Source organism: Choristoneura fumiferana, chromosome 24 (assembly GCF_025370935.1).
Source record: "Choristoneura fumiferana chromosome 24, NRCan_CFum_1, whole genome shotgun sequence".
Taxonomy (NCBI): domain Eukaryota; kingdom Metazoa; phylum Arthropoda; class Insecta; order Lepidoptera; family Tortricidae; genus Choristoneura; species Choristoneura fumiferana.
In genome coordinates, this window is record NC_133495.1 from 10,505,168 (window position 1) to 10,522,386 (window position 17,219).

Genomic DNA, 17,219 nt, shown 5'->3' on the forward strand with positions numbered 1-17,219 from the left:
GCGGGGATATCGAACTAGTTACAATGTGATAGACTATTCAAAGCACGCAATGTACTTACTTGAATGAATTCACTCTTAGGTAACGTAAAACCCTGCTTACAGGTCTATGCATTAATGAGCGGTATATTTGTACACACCGCGACTTCCGATCGTGACATCGACATGTTTAATTCATACTGACTGTACATAAGACCGCTTTGAATTTACTAGATTGAATAAGTTAAGCCTGTCGCATAATAAATGGCAGATGTCTACGTTGGTTGGTCGAATACTTTTTGTCCTAAGTATTGTTTGATCGAATGATTGTTTCGTGTAGTTTAAATTATACTAAAACTATACGTTAGGGAAAATTAAAATATTTTAAAATACAAGTTACATTTGTAAAAGATTTTTCGAAATATTTTTAACTGGAAAAACATATTAAATTAAAGGATTATAGATCAAATAGTAGATTATACAATAAGAGCATAAAAAGAGCCATTTTACCCGAGACGTTCGTATAGCCAGCCAAGCCGGTAGGGCGAGGGTGGATATATGCGTTTAAGGGTAAATGGATTTAATGCTCGAGTTCAACACTCTACCACTTTGACTGCTAGGAAATTAAATAGCAACAGTGGAAAAAATATATAACTATATGAGGGGCACTATATGTTTTTTTTGGTGTTAGGCATTAGTTATCTTATGCCTTTAAACGAACAATTTCTTATCGAAAATACAAACTGAGACATGGATGCACAGAAAAACCAGAAAAAGAGACCAGCGCTGGGAATCAAACCCAGGTCCTCAGCAATCCGTGCTGCGTGCTTTAACCCCTACACCACCGCTGGACTCGCTAAACGTACAATACAATACAATACAAAGACTCTTTATTGTACACCAGACATAGTAAGCGATACAGAAAACAAATTATTAAAAACGTATACCCGTAAAAGTAACAAATTTGGAGTTAAAATAAAAAAAACAAAAAGACTCCAAAAAACAATCAGAACAATTTCTTGTATACATTTGTTACTGCGATATTGACTGATTTTATTTCTGTATTCTACGTTAGGTTGAATCGTTAATGTCGTGTGAATTTAGACGAAATGAGATAAATATCTGGTTGAAAGAAAAATGTGGTACAGCTATTTTCCGCGTATATTCTCGCTTGTGTTGCGCGATTATTCGGTATTTACATAATGACATTATGCATACAGCCGCACGGGCTTACATATAAGGAATATATGTGTGACGTACGAGTAGATATAGCTTCGGTTCGTACTGTGTACTCGTAGGAACAAGGAACAAGGAGAATCTAGTTGACCAATAATTATAACCTAACCAACAAAAAGCTGGAAAACCCCCGACTTTGTCACTTTAAAGTTCAATATCTCAAAAACGGCTGAACCGATTTTAATAAAACATGTCTAAGAACCATCGCTATAAAACCTGATTTCAAATAAAAAAAACCGCATTCAAATCGGTTCACCCGTTTAAGAGCTACGGTGCAACAGACAGACACACATAGTGGTTAAACTTATAATACCCCTCTTTTTGCGTCGGGGGTTAAAAATAATGGCGTCAACATCATCATATGAGCCATGGACTGAGCTTCTTCATTCGAGAACTTTTAGGCCTCAACGGCTATCTTCTCCGTGCTATACTGTAATTTTCAATATTTTACGATTTTAAGCGGCAATTACACTGCGTCGTTTATCTAATGCGGTCGCCGAATTAGTTTCAAACTCACCGTCGCCTTTACATTAGTCTGTCCGTCTACTGCGGCGGCCATATTAAGGCGGTGGCAGCTGTCGCTCGCCGAATGCGGCCGACTACCGTGTTCTTTTCATTTTTACGTTCGCCGCATGCAGCATACGGCGAACGACTCAGTGTAATTGCCGCTTTAAATGATATTGTACCGGAGAACTCACGTCTTAAATCGAGTATAGCTCGACATGTTTCGGACTTTACGATTTTAGTAAAAATTGCATTATTACTTACATTTTGCTTGCTGAAAGTAAATCCTACTTTTACAAAGTTTTATTTAAGTAACACTTTTAATACTAGTATGTAGGTAAATATGTAAGTATAGCGGCAATTACACTGCGTCGTTCACCTAATGCGGTCGCCGAATTTGTTTCAAACTACATCGGCGAACGAACGTCGTCCGTACATTACGTGAAGCCGGGGTTATATTAGAGCCACGCCGCGTGTCGCAACGCTGCCTGACTCAACGGGCTGTGATTATCGTGCTGATTAATTTGTATGAATGCGCGTTGCCACGTGGTGATTATACTAGCGCGGAGCGAGCCAACGAGTCACTTCCCCTACCACCTAGCCCACGCCGATCGAAATCGAGCGGTCTGCGTGGCGTCAGCTCGCTCGGCGACACGCGGGGCTGTGCTAATGTAACCACGTTCATACAAAATGTGTGTAGCCGATTGCAATCCCACGCGTTGCGACACGCGGCGTGGCTCTAATATAACCCCGGCTTAAGTCTGTCCGTCTATTGCGGCGGCCATATTAAGGCGGTGGCAGCTGTCGCTCGCCGAATGCGGCCGACTACCGTGCTCTTTACACTTTTGCGGTCGCCGCATGCAGCATGCGGCGGACGACTCAGTGTAATTACTGCTTATGTTGTAAAGAAAATTATTCAACTTCACTTTTTATAGCATCTACTTGAAACTTGGTACGGATATGATAAAGGTAACCTAGCTAGCGTAACAAGCTGGCATATAAACTGCTTTTTTTTATAAATAAATATAAAAAGAGGCAGGCCATGGCGGAGATGGCGGAATGACCTAGACCAAGGTTATTCAAACTTATGGCTCCACGTACCCCTGTTAAAGTTTCTAGACGATAGCGAACCCCTATAAAGAAAGTAATAAAATTGACTGTTGGATAAACTAAAAATAAAAAATACAAAAAGACTCTAAAAACCAATCTTAATCATCTTGCTAGTCTTGCAGCCTGGTGGTTTTTGGTGTCACGTAAACCTTGTCGCGAACCCCCTACCGTCGAATAGCAACCCCTAGGGGTTCGCGTACCCCACTTTGAGAAACCCTGACCTAGACTAGCGACTGGCCCGACGTAAGTGCAGACAGTGGGACATTACCACAGTCTAGTATTTTTTTTCTTTATCATTTATCTGTTGTTGCAAACCCTCTGTTTTTCTCTTCTATTAGTGTAATCTTTCGCCCAAGCATTGTGGGCAGTTACAAAAGTTAAGGGGCATTATTCTAGTACGCGACTAGTTTGTAGGGTTCCGGTGCCAAAATGGCAAAAACGGAACCCTTATAGTTTCGCCAAGTCCGTCTGTCTGTCGGTCTGTCCGTCCGTCCGTATGTCACAGGCATTTTACTCGAAAACTACAAGGTGTATATCAATTAAATTTGGAGTAAAGATGTCTTGTCAAAGCCGCTATTTAGTTTTGAAGTTAAATTACAGAAATAAATATTTATAGGGGGGGGGGCACTCCATACACGTAACAGAAATTGAAAAAAAAAAAAACTCGCATCAACGTGTGGCACATAGTTCGACAGCTCTTTTGAAAAGATAGTAAGGTTTTTCAAAAACTTTTTTGATTAAGTGAAGATTTCCGGAAATAATCGCTCCCAAAGTAGCAAAAATTGTATCCCCCCTATCTTGTAAACCGTTTGTCCAAAAAATATGCAAAAAATATGGAAAGGTAACGCTTAATAAATACTTTCAATAAAAATTGGTTTCAACATGAAAAACTGCGGTTCTCAACAAAAGGATGTAAATGCCGTGAAGATACGCTCTTTTTCTGGTAATAGATTTTAAGACTGTAGTAAGTGTTTTAATTGTGTTATAAGTGTTATAACGCACATAATACTTATTACTTGTTTTTTTTTTCGTAATGGCTACGGAACCCTATCTTGGGCGTGTCCGAAACGCTCTTGGCCGGTTTTTTTTTCATATTATCTTTGTTTGGATTATTTTTTGTTTTATAGGGTTTCACATAGGGAAGGCGGTGTGTTATAGTTAGTGTTTAGTTTTGTAACTAAGGGACCCCATACATTCCTGTATTATTATTATTTTGTAATTTTTTCTTTAATCGTATATTGTAGTTTTTAAGTATTTTATTTGTAATTATTTTATATTGAAAAAAAAAAATGATTTCTGACAAGTTTCTTGCGACGCATTCTTCTTGGCAATGATAGTCTTTCCGAAAGCGCTGGTAGTTTAAAAAATGACGTGTTGAAGTGCCCATTGCAGCCTATTTACAGAATAAATGATTTGAATTTGAATTTGAATATAAATAGGTAAGTAGTCTAGTGTTTTGCATAATTAAAATTTTGCAGGTTGTAAAAAAATATACAAACAACTGAGAACCTAATTTTTGAGTTGATTAAATGTCTAGCCGTGATTTTACGTCAGACGTTTATATCCACCCGAGCCACGGGCGAGGGTTGATAGTTAAGTCAAGGGTAAAAAGGGTTTATGGACAAGTTATTCACTCTGTTATTTCACTTCGATTGCAAGAAAATTAACAAAAAAAGCTAAAACAAAAGGTCCCTACAATTTCTTTAGTAGGTACTACCTATTTTTGTTAATTTATCAATTAAACATACTTTATTTTTCAAACTTTTGGCAATTGATTGCTTTGGTAGATGAGGATTTTACTTTATGCACTAGACTCTAGAGCATAAAAAGCCATTTAATGTCGCCCACATCTATCAATAATATAGGTACAAGAGAATGAGAAATGAAAAACTTTTGTACTTAATATTTGAAACTTGCGATGAGCAATGAAATGAAAGAAAGCTCGTAACAATATAGTATTTCATTAGATCTCAAAGAGCGTGGACATCACGGACCCTTCCGGGAGTTGCCAAACAACATTAATGCGTTCCCGGACATCCCTGACCCGAAGTATAGCTAGGGTTAACTCTTATGTCGAAGCCACAACTTACATAGCTCAAATGGGAGCCAACTTTTTGATTTTGAACATGAAACTACCGTGAGACTTACTCATATTAAATTATATTGTAACGGATAACTCACGTCTTAAACCGAGTTTAGCTCGACATGTTTCGGGCTAATCCGTTGGTGCGCGTGCTGCAGCAGCCGCTGAGTCGCGTTGCTCCGAAGACGAAGGGCTACGGATTAGCCCGAAACATGTCGAGCTAAACTCGATTTAAGACGTGAGTTATCCGGGTCATTATATTTAATATAAGTGCATAAAAGCTGTTTTTTTCATTTGTACCAATGAATTTTAACCCCGGACGGAAAAAGAGGAGTTTATAAGTTTGACCGCTGTGTGTCAGTCCGTGGCACCGTAGCTCTTAAACGGGTGGACCGATTATAATGCGGTTTTTTTAATTTGAAATTTTAGCTATGTTAGGGTTATGTTAGGGTTTTTAGCTATGGTTCTTAGACATAATTCATCAAAATCGGTTTAGCCATTTTTGAGATATTGAACTTTGAAGTGAAGTGAAGTCGGGGTTTCCAACTTATTGTTGGTTAGGTTAGTGAAATTTGGTAGTAATGTTTATTATTGTATTTTGCTAACAAATTGATAAATCGCCTGTTTTCTTTGAATTTCTCTTATTTTTGAGAAGTCGCTTTGAATAAACCCCAGACTTCGTACATTTTATTAAGAGCAGGAATCTACTAATACTGGAAATTTTTAGATAGGTTCGTTTAAAGCGCGCTGTATTTTGACATAGCTTAAACTTTGCACGGAATCCTCAGTGCGCGTGTTGACTTGCACGTGGCCGGTTCAATTTGGTTTAAATATTATTTATTAATAATTAAAGTTGATAAAATGTTTTGAGTGCCAACCTTAATCATGATGGACATAAACAATCAATCGACCTTGGACCTTAATTCTACCGAATAAAACTCAAACTTTCAAGGCCCCCAAAATATGAATAAATTTCTCAAGTATTCGGTGATTAAAGAACAAAGCAAATTGGACTGTGCGCTCAAGTCTCAAAGTTTAAATTCGATGAGCACGGAATTCGGGAACTTTGATAAGCAAATGATATTACACTTTACGAATGTTGCGTCAAGGTCGAAGATTGTTTAAGTTTAGGGCGTGAAACAAAAGACTGTACCCAGGATTATTCTGTTAAGCGGGTGCTGACGGTTTAGTTGAAATAGAACCGGAGGCCGTATTGCCTAACGTTTCTGGTAGAAATACGCACCCGCCAGACTAACGCACGTCTCCCGGTGGCATGGATTGTCAGTAAACGGAGCACTGCTTGGAACCGGCGTCAGCGGCGTCTTTAGCCCATGTAGCGCCCGTGTGCAGTTATTACTTTGGCGCCATGACGAAGCGCGCGGTCAAAATGGAATAGGTACAAAGTGCCGCGGCCGGCGCCCCTAACACCGCTGCGCCCGTGTGCAACGCACACCTTGCAGGTAAAGACGCCTCTGACCGGCGTTATTATTGCCTATAAAATGAACAAGGAATAACGTTATATCGATATCAAATATTATTTACAGTTTGGACTTTGATTTTGCGTTCAATTGTGTATTTACAGTGAATATAGTCAACCTTTTGGTCACGTTAATGTTTGGTGATTTCGTAGTAGTTGAAAATAAGTTTAAGTTTGTGGTTATAACTTATAACAAATATACACGTACCTATATGATATGTGGCCTCAAACAGTCTGATACGAAATTCCTTGCCCTTAATATTTCGCTGCATTATACCGATTTTCTGCAGAATTTATGAGGAAACTCGTAAGTGATTTATCAGTGTTCAACAAAGCGAAACATGAGCGCTGTAAATAAATGTTCTATTTAAGTAAAAGATTCAACATAGGTACATACAGTAATATCGGAAAGTACAACGAAAAAATAAAGTATTCATTATTGCTAATAATAAGTTAAAGTTTGTTTTTTTTATACAACATTTTTTGTTGTGTTGTACTTCAACTGTCATTCAAACTACATTTACATATTATGAACTATACCAAGTTTCAAGTCGATGCCATTAACCGTTGAGGAGTGCCGTCCTGCGGAGGCGATTTTGGCGGTATCACCAGAATTTCACGACCAGATTATTGTATTCGCATTGAACTTACATAATTAAAAAGCTTAATCATGTATTAAAAAATGCTCGATAAATGTTTTGCCAATTTTAAAACCGCAACTGAAGGACCACAAAAAACTTAAATATGTTTTAGACCTGCCGAAAACGCCAATGTTCAATGAACTACCAAGTTGTCTGAGTGTTTCCTTCAAAACCACTTCGGCAAACCACAAATTGCTGCCTCTCAGAGCCGTCTATTTTTGAGACGGAAGAGTCGGAAGCACGATTATAAAACAAGTCATTAGCTGGTTTTGTGAGAAAAAAGCTATTAACGCGCCCTTTCAAAGAGGCTTAAAGACAGCTACGTGAAAAGTCGCTATATTTAGAAGCCTAGGCCGCGTCTGACTACTGGAATTGGCTAAAAATGTTACTTGAAATTCTCGAAGTTGGGCCAGCCAGATATTAGCAGAAAATTTGGGAACACCCTTATTTAGGCTACAATAGAAAGATCTTTCACCAGTCGGATGTTCATCATTGGCCTATCTTAGTCCACTGCTGGACATAGGCCTCTCCAGTTGCACACCACTGAGCACGATCCTCGACCAGTCTCATCCAGTTCTTTCCAGCTACCCTGCGAAGATCATCGCTCCACCTAGTCTGAGGGCGTCCCACGCCACGCTTGCCGATTCGCGGTCTCCACTCAAGAACTTTACCCTAGCGGTTAACGGTTCTTCGGCTGATATGGCCGGCCCACTGCCACTTCAGTTTACTTATCCAGTGAGCTATGCCGTACGTTAGGCGAATGTTTTATGCCTATCTATTCGATGAAAAAAGAAACAAATAATAAATGTCAGAGGGGAAGTCGAAACGTAACTTGAGTTAAAATTATGTTATTTTCTTGAAAAGTACCTACACTAAATTCTTGTTCAAGAAAATGTTAGCTGGATTATAAAGCTTGGTTTAAATTTATATTTTTGTAAGCTCATTTTAAGAGAGTTATATTGTGTTTTCTTTTACGAGTGCATAAAGACTCTAAAGCATGGAGTAAAAACCACTCTATTTGTAAAGCAGTAATATGTGTCTTTGTTTAATTTATATACCGATAGATGTCGCTGAACGGAAAATTATACCACCCTGAATCGCGCTGGCAAGATTTTTCCTGATTAGTATATATAGGGTGTCAAAATGAAACACATTGCCATTCGCCGAGCAACCCTTTGTTTGATTGACATCAAGGACAGCGGTTGAACACTATTTGTGAATTTTCCTAAATAAATTGTAATAAAGCATAGGAATTTAGAATACGATATTTCTCTTTTATTGTACACTAGCTTTTGCCCGCGGCTTCGCCCGCGTGGAATTCCCTCGGGAACTGTGCATTTCTCCGGGACAAAAAGTAGCCTAATGTCTGGCCCATAATTATATGCCAAAAATTACGACGATCCGTCGCTCCGTTTCAACGTGAAAGACGGACACACAAACACAGACTTTCGCATTTATAATATTAGTATGGATTACAGTTTCGCAAACATACAAATCATGATATACCTCCTAGTATTATCGCTTAAAAGTGATAGCTGCCAGACAATCATTATTCATTATTCTTATTATCATCTCCATACCGAATTTATAAAACTCACGTGTTACGATTTCTCAATTCACATCAAGTGAAGCAGGTGGTAGGACCTTGTGCAAGGTCCGCCCGGATTGCTACCACCATCTTGCTCGCTAATCCTGCCGTGAAGCAGCAGTGCTTGCACTGTTGTGTTTCGGCGTGGAGAGTAAGTCGGTGAAATTACTGGCACTTGAGGTATCCCATCTTAGGCCTCTAGGTTGGCAACGCATCTTCAATCCCGCTGTTGTTGCAGGTGTCTATGGGCGGTCGTAATCTCTTACCATCAGGAGACCCACTTGCTCGTTTGCCATCCAGTCAAATAAAAAAAAGTGTCGGTAAAAAATTATAGTTCACTTTTTATTCAAGGCCACATCCTGAAAAACTCGGGGCAAGTTTAGGGATTTTACTGCACACTAAATCGTGCCCTGAGTACCTTATTCCGCTTTTAGTCGAGTGAATCGTTCATCTGTGCTGCCTCCCAATCTCATAAACAGTTGCTTATATTATAAAACACGTGTAGGACTATAACACACATGGCCGATAGGATGCAAGTCAGTTTGTTTGCGAATTCTTAGATATGTTTGATAAAAATCGTTTCAGTCGTTTTTGAGATGAAATTTGAAATGACAATAGTGGGGTTTTTAACTTTTATGAAAATAAAAAAAACTTAAAAAAAAGGAGTAGATTCATCTCATTCATCATTAGCCGGAAGACGTCCACTGCTGAACAAACGCCTCCCCTTAGAACGCCACAGTGAACGACAACTCGCCACTTGCATCCACCGGTTTCCCGCAACTCTCACGACTTCCGTCCACCTGGTCGTCAACGCTTCGTCTTCCAGTTTGTGGTCGCCACTCGAGGATTTTTCTTTTTTGTTTATGTTTTATGTTAGTAAATAGCATTCTACGCTAAAAGGGATTTTCTACGGAGTAAAACCATAGGTAAGGACTAGTTAATAAACTGCTATGAAAACATGCTAGTAATGTTTTGAAGAAGAACCAATTGTAATGCGTGCGACTGTATCCGTATTACATCCGCATTAAGTCGCTTTTAGCGTAACTGCGTATGTTTTCTTCCTGGTTTTTTGTTGTCAAAATCTAAAAGGACGTAAGTGCATATATCTTCTGGGGCACTTAAGTAGTTTCAGAGCTAAGTTGTGGAGCAACAGATAAACCCGTGTTTACGACGTCTCTTAAATATTTCGTTAACTGGAACATTTCGTTTGGAAATGGCAAAACGAATGTTTTAGGGGGCCATAAAATTATGGACGTAAAATGTTTGCTCGTTTTTTGGAACCAACTTCAAAAAAGGTGCTTTTCTCTAATTAGGAAATGTAGAAATGCTTTTTTATTGATGATGATGATGATGTGATCCTGTTATCTAGGGACTAGTTACTAGGGACATAGGGCTCGTAGAAGAGTTTTCCATTTGGCTCGATCTTGCGCGGCTTCTCCAGCTCTTCCCAGCCGAGACCAATTGAGCCAGCCTCCTTCTTAACTGATCACCTCCACGTGGTCCATGACGACCTGGTTAAATGGATTAAATGGCTTTGTTTAATGTGATATTTTCACGGTTACGAGATGTACTGGAATGAAATGGAAACATTGATATGATTTTTGGGAATTCCTCAGGGGAATGTTCTGAAATCCCGAAATTTCAATTCAACTGCCAGTTTTTATAGTTACTTCTACCAAAGCTGCGGGCTAAAGCTAGTCCATATAACACTTCAACCGACGCCGATGATCATAAAAAACAACGATATCCGATTTTCGATTTCTACATGGTATTCCTTTGTTCCTACTTGCTTACCCAAGCAAAGTAGCGAAATGTCGTAACACTTCCTCGTATCACTCATGACAGGAGATGGTCACGTGCGATTTGCCTTCTGCCTAAAATACTGTTCTAAGATTACCCCAAAATATTTCGGAATTTACTTCACACACATGGTGTTAAAAAGCCCTGTACGATTTAACCCACATTTAAAACTACTGACTACTGATACGATACAAGTGGAATAATATTAATTATCATTGACAGTTAATTATGTACCTTACGGCACTATACAGGATGTTTGGAATAAAACTCGGCGCATCAATCATCTATATTACTTTGACACAAACCCTGTCACGGACGTCAACAAACTGTAGTGAAAGGTTCACAAATCCGCGCTGTGAACAAATTCTGTGCGCCATTTTGATGTAAGAAACAGGCAGTCTATACATAGATGTCGATGTTAATTACTTTAATTAATACGCAATGTAAAGCTTTAATTTATACAAAAAACATTGTTAGCAAATAAAATAACCTGATCATAAAAAAATCATTTTGAGTACAAGCTTTTCTTGCTGACTGTATTTTTTGTTGACTGTACTTGCATTGTCACCCAAACTACATTTGCATACCAAATTTCAAGTCGATGCTATTAACCGTTGAAGAGTTCCGTCCTACAGAGACGATCCTAGCTAGACTACCAGGATGTCACTACTAGATTATTGTATCGTCACGCGATTTACATAAGTATTGTTGCCCGGATTGCTACCACCATCTTGCTCGCTAATCCTGCCGTGAAATAGCAGTGCTTGCACTGTTGTGCTTCGGCGTGGAGAGTAAGACAGCCGGTAAAATTACTGGAACTTGAGGTATCCCATCTTAGGCCTCTAGGTTGGCAACGCATCTGCAATCCCCCTGCTGTTGCAGGTGTCTATGGGCGGTGTTAATCTCTTAACATCAGGAGACCCACTTGCTCGTTTTCCATCCAGCCGAATAAAAGAAATAATTCAATTCCAAATTTCATGTCAATTTGACTACTGGAAGTGGGTCAAATTTAACTTGCAAGATTTGATTACAGACAGACAGATAGACAATGGGACAGGGGAAACTAAATAAAAGCTTGTAAAAATATCAAATGCCATTATCTCAAGTTAAGATAAGTTAGAGACAACTCTTTTTCCGGGCTTGGTGGTTATCGTAGACGTTCTACGCTCTCGTAGAGCCTCGACGTTTGTCATGTTGTCATAAAGCGTGCTGAGGCACCAACAGACTTCAGACTGGTAGAAAAATACTTTCATGGTTTTTTGTAGTCGGTTAAACTTTTTGTTATAACATTTTTTACTTCAAATAATTATAATATAATTTCATCTAAACTTATAACACCACTCTTGCGTCCAGAGTTAAAAATGTAGGTACAGTCACCAGCACCAATATCTAACACAACAAGCGTGCGTAAATATCTGATACGACTCTATTTCTAGGGCCGGAAAGACGAGTCAGATATTTTTTCACGCTCCGCTATGGCAGATATTAATGCTGGTGACTGTACCAAGACTAAAGTCAACTCTCGTTAGAGTGGTTTAAGTAGCGTTATCTTCCCCGCACGACTGGCGCCCCGGCAGCTCCACAATCAACCCACTAATTACCCTAATTATCGTTAGCCAACGCTGATTCGTTAACGAGCGAACTATCATCGCTTAAGGTACGTTCGCTGAGCAAGAAGAACATACAGTGACTTTTCAAAAGCATTTAACAGCTAATTAGGTAACTAAAACTCGTTAGATATGTATGTATGTATGTAAGCTACTTATTGTACATAAAACATTTAAAATAAAAATACAAGTACTTACAACGATAATATCTGCCATAGTGTAGCGTGCAAAAATATCTGACACGTCTTACCGGCCCTATAAATAGAGTCGTATCAGATATTTATGCACGCTTTGTTGTGTCAGATATTGGTGCTGGTGACTGTACAAATACCATAAGAATAAAAAAGTAAATGAGGATCAAAAGGTCATAAACTTTTTGCTGCATTTTAAATGCTGAACAATTAGGTTCAACGACGACTGAGGCTAGCAGGAGTGTTAGGTCCAATTCAAGCAAGTGAAGCGAGCTCTTCTCTCCGGCTAGTCTTTCGGTGTTTAGGCTTTCGGTCAAAAGTATTCTCGGGAACAGATAAAAATATACCGGGTGTGGCCTGTAACATGAGCAAAGAATTAAAACATAGATCATACTCGTCAAAATTAACAACATTAGTTCAGCAACTTTTAAAAGTAATTGGTTTTTTAATTATTATTACACTTTAAAGTTTATTCGCAGAAGCAATGTAAAGCAAAATGATTGATGTTTGTAGCGTGAGAGGCGACGTCAGTTGTGTTCTAGGATGGCGTACATTGATTGCAGTATTTAATTTGTATGAAAAAAGGAAAATCTAAAGACTCCATTTATTTTTAAAAATTGCGGAACTAACGTTATGTAGTTTGACAAGTACGATCTATGTTTTAATTATTTGCTCGTATTACAGGCCACACCCGGTATACATAAATACTATCTTGTATAAGAGAAGACGTTGTAAAGAGTTTACGCGTCCGTGACCAAACAAACTTAGTTTTAAAATAAACCTCTTAACACGAAGACAGTCCGGCAAACGTCCGTACTTCAAACACTGTATGCGTACTCGGCGCCTTATGGAGCCAGTGGGTTTTGACGGGTTGCTTCGAATGCCAAAACTTTCCACATCGTATGCATACTTGGCTCCTTAGGAAGCCAGCGGGTTGTAGCGCCGTGGACGAGATAATATTGCTGGGTGCTTATCTCAAGGAGATTCAAGAGTCTCGAATCATGAATGGGTTTGTACTTGAATTTGAAAGGAATATTGATTACGCAGCATCGATACGAGCTCTTGTGGTTTGCGAAATATCGTTTAATTGGTGTTTTATTGGGATATTGGATACTCTTGTGGATGATTATTTTATGGTACATACCGTAAACTGCTTCAACTTTGCCCTCTGGCCCCAACATTGCCTGAGTTGATTTAGAGTTGATAACTTAGCACTCTTATAGGTTTTAAACTTTTATCTACACGGTAATTATTATTACGGGGGGATAAAAGTTTTAAAACCCAAAGGGTGCTAAGTTATCGACTAAATTGAATCGGGCAATGTTGGGGCCAGAGGGCAAAATTGAAGCAGTTTACGGTACAGTAATGGCGGGAGACACAAAATTTAAGAAAGACCTCTATCGTTGATTTCTGTCATTCAGTGGTTATCTACATTTGCCTTGGAAACCTACAAACCAGAAAAAGAGGCCAGCGCTGGGAATCGAACCCAGGTCCTCAGCATTCCGTGCTGCGTCCTGTACCCCCTGCACCACCACTGGACAAGAGTACAGACACAAATTTCTCCTATGCACCACATATCTCAGCTTCCTTTTTTCTTATTTAGCCACTTAAGTAGCGACACTTAGCGACATCTATGTTTTAGCTCTCATCGAGAAACGTCAACACTCCTTCGGAACTAACCGCCCACCCGGACAAGAGATGTCGTTATTAAGTCTCTTTTTCTGGTTTTTCTGTACATCCATGATATATACCTTCATCGTATCACCTCTTTAACTCTATACCTCGTTACTCGGGTTACCGCTGTGACTTGTTATTCTGTCATTCAATAAATTCATGATTTGATATGAGTTACGAATTTATCAATCCACGTTTCAGTTTGTATTTTCGATATGTATTTCGCGGGATGACCGTAAAAGTAACAAATTTGGAGTTGAAATAAAAAATACAAAAATAATCCAAAAACCAATTTTTAATGCAAACTTGTCTTCGGTTAATTCCTTTTTTTGGTAAATACATATTTTTTAAGTAATTGGCAGACCTAAGCGGCGATGGCGGGATGAACTGGACTACTTCTTGATGGACTGGCCCTTGTATGCAGGGGACGGAGAGCAGTGGAAGTATCGGGGCCTTTGCTCAGCAGTGGGACAGAATAGTCTAATAGTATAATTGAACTAAAATAATTTATTTGCTCACCCGCGACCTTATGATAGCTAAGTTTATGCAAGATATGCGTGTTCATGCAGTTCCTCCACCTCCACACTGTAAGAACACTCACGAATCACACAAAACCAACTATCACCACCATCACACTACACTGACGCGTTTCGAACTCAACCAGAGCTCATCTTCAGAGCAACACAACCGTACACCAATCTACCAGATGTTAGACTCAACGAGTAGTAGTAAGTAACGCCTGATTCAATAAATTAATAATATAATTGTGCTGAAAAATATTTAGAGTCAATTTTCTTTTCGTTTTTTAAATTAATTAAGAGCGAATTACTGGCACTTGAGGATTCCATCTTAGGCCTCTAGGTTGGCAACGCATCTGCAATACCCTGGTGTTGCAGTTGTCTATGGGTGGTGGTGATCTCTTACCATCAGGAGACCCACTTGCTCGTTTGCCATCCAGTCGAATAAAAAAAAAAAAAAAAAGCGAAAGGTGTCACTAGAATTATTCGGAATATTTCAACCGTAAGTAAACCATTTAAAACCGTTAGGATCTAAGCACGCTGCCGAAATTATGCAAAAAATTATGAAATTATGCACTATGCTGAGCTGAGACCGTTTCGCGATTTCGCAAATACTGTCATTAATATTTACTTTATACTTGTTTTATTTTGTGTACTTATGTAATTTGCGAAATGCGAATAAACGTTTTCTATTTCTATTTATTTTTTTATTTCTAAATTACGAAACCGAATTTCGTATTACAGATATACATGTGGGATCGTGCGAAGGAAACAAACTTTTCAAAATTAAATAAGAAAAAGTTTATTAAAAATTGAAACTAGTGAATACGAAAAAGAAACAATGAAAACAGAAAAGACAACTTGCGCATAGGCTCACCCGATCGTAACTCACACTCTTTTACTCATTCGCTCGTCTCATTCACTCCACATTAGTCTTCAGTCATTCGGTCGCTCGTTTACATCAAATCATTCTAACATTAATCCACCCTCATTCCCACATTCGGCCATCCTACACACATGACTGTCCCCAGGCATCCTCTAAACAAAACATCTTACACATCTAAACATCTTAACCTAGGTACACCTTAATCCTAGAACATGTGTGCTATAAGCCATCATTACAATAACACATCTTATGCTATAAAAATAGTTTACCAATCTTAGTCAGTTCAGTAGGTACAACTAAACATCTCAGGAAAAAACAGTTTTAAATTTTACACCATACCAATAACATAGGTGCAAAGAAAAACCATAACAATGGTCTGTAACCATCTTAAACTTTACACCACACCAGTAGCTATACACTTTTTTTATGCACCCTCTGATAGTCTGCGCCTTTAACACGAAGTAACTATGGAGGTAATTCTCGTGGTGCTTCATCGCTGGCACCACTCCAAAGCACTCGTCATCTATTAGACTGTCCGTCTCTACGTATCCCGGTGACACAACACGGGTCGCACCGAGCCCCGTTAACAACAGTTCGCACTTTTCGTAGCCCGGCACGCCTAACAACTTATTACAGTTCTCCGACACCAAATTTACGTCACTGCCGAAGTCCACAAACGCGTTAGAACATCGATCAAACAATAAAATCGTCTTCGTCGGCTTCCGATCGATGTTTTGATTATTCGTCTTACGATCACAGCTGCTTGAGCTACTGTCACAACTGTCAACGTCATTGGTGTGACATTTGACGTCTGTCGCTGTCATTGCCGCCATCTTCGCCGCCATGTCCATGTCGTTCCCGGTCACCTCGTTCCGAAGACATTCTTCGTTCCGTTTGTTCGAGTGAGTGTGACCGATAGTTTGTTGCACGAACAAACTCGTCGCTCTTTCTTCACAGCTGTAGCTCGAGTAAACTGTTTTCAGCCGGGTTTTCGTCATGTCATTTTGTTTTAAATGCGTAGGTAGCTTCTTACTCTTGATAAGTTCGTATATTCTCATCTTTGCTTTCAAGTCATCGTAGGTTGTCACGCCGTATAAAATCATCTTATTCGTCTCCACGTCTTCTATCCCGTCGACAATATATTGAATTGCCACATCGTCTGGCATTTTGCCTCGGTTGCCCAACTCGCGCATCGTGAAAAGGTAGTCGAGGCAACTTTCATCTACCTTCTTTTTACGCGCCGCCATTAGCTCGTGTATCGCCTTTATGTCGATCGTGTCAGGGAATTCTTCGCCTAGCGCGTACTTTAACTCGTCCCACGACTTAAACGGTCGCTCCGCTTGAAGCCAAAGTGCTGCGGTACCCGTCAAGCTGCGCCTAGCAACAATCAGCCGTTGCAATGGCGTCCATCCAAATATCTCCGCGTTCTCGTCGATGTCGTCGATAAATTTAGTGACGCTGTAAGTCTGATCTTGCGCGCTAAATTTACTGACTAGGTCGTCAATGTACTGCAGGCTAACACTAACGTCGTACGTCGTCATCGCGTCCGTTGCCCTTGCAGTCGTCGTCGTCATATTCGTCGTCGTCCGGAGTTTGAGTCTCGGTGCCTCATCCACACCTCCACTCGGAGCCTCGCTAGCTGCCTCGTCATACATCGTATCCGCTTGCATCTGTCCGATGTGCCGTTTCTCGCCGCTCAGAAGCCACCGTCTTACTCCCGAAGCCAGCAGAAACTCGTCTTCGTCGTTATTTCGGCCGCCCGTCGTAAATAGCAACCGCCACAACACGAAATGTAACCGCCTCGTTACACCACGTAGCACACCAGTCCGTCGTCGTATCCACGATTTAATTTTTTCCTTCTGATCCCGGACGAGCCCCCAAAAATGTGGGATCGTGCGAAGGAAACAAACTTTTCAAAATTAAATAAG

The 17,219-nt window shown here is 39.7% G+C and overlaps 1 protein-coding gene across 1 annotated transcript in view; it reads left to right on the top strand.

Moving 5' to 3' along the window:
- The window catches only part of LOC141441617 (inactive dipeptidyl peptidase 10), a 734,138-nt gene that overhangs the window by 33,254 nt on the left and 683,665 nt on the right, over positions 1-17,219 (top strand). The window lies entirely within an intron of this gene.